The sequence below is a fragment of the Oreochromis niloticus genome, linkage group LG11 (assembly GCF_001858045.2).
Source record: "Oreochromis niloticus isolate F11D_XX linkage group LG11, O_niloticus_UMD_NMBU, whole genome shotgun sequence".
In the NCBI taxonomy this organism is placed as follows: domain Eukaryota; kingdom Metazoa; phylum Chordata; class Actinopteri; order Cichliformes; family Cichlidae; genus Oreochromis; species Oreochromis niloticus.
The window spans coordinates 39133602-39134132 of record NC_031976.2 but is presented as its reverse complement, the minus strand read 5'-3'; positions in this window follow the sequence as shown (position 1 = coordinate 39134132).

Here is a 531-nt window from a genome sequence, read left to right as displayed (position 1 = left end):
GCCGAGCCGCTGCAGCTCGGCACTTTTCTCCTCCCCTCCGCGGTCACAGCTCAGAGCTCAGCAACACCGACAACCTGCCACCGCTTTACCGCAGGAGCTCCAAAAACAGCCCGTCTGCACTGCCACCAAGACCCACGGGGGACTATTTTATTTTATTTTATTTTATTTTATTTTATTTTATTTTATGTTTCTGTGGCTTTGACATAAAAACTAGCTATGAAAATGGAAATCGTCATTGGTTATTATTTATTTTTTTAAATGTTTCTTTATCACTGCTGTCTGTGATTTTTTTAAATTACATTCTCCAGCTTTAATCTTTAACCTGTACTTCTATCTGCTGCCCTTTTTTAAGGGTCACCGCAGGGGATCCTGCCTCCCTCCTCTGTCACACCAACCATCTGGATGTCCTCCTTCACCACATCCATGAATCTTCTCTGAGCTTTTCCTTTTTCCTCCTGTGTGGCAGCTTCTTCATCATTCTTTGTCCATCGTATACATTATCCCACATGTGTAAACCATCTCAGCCTTGGC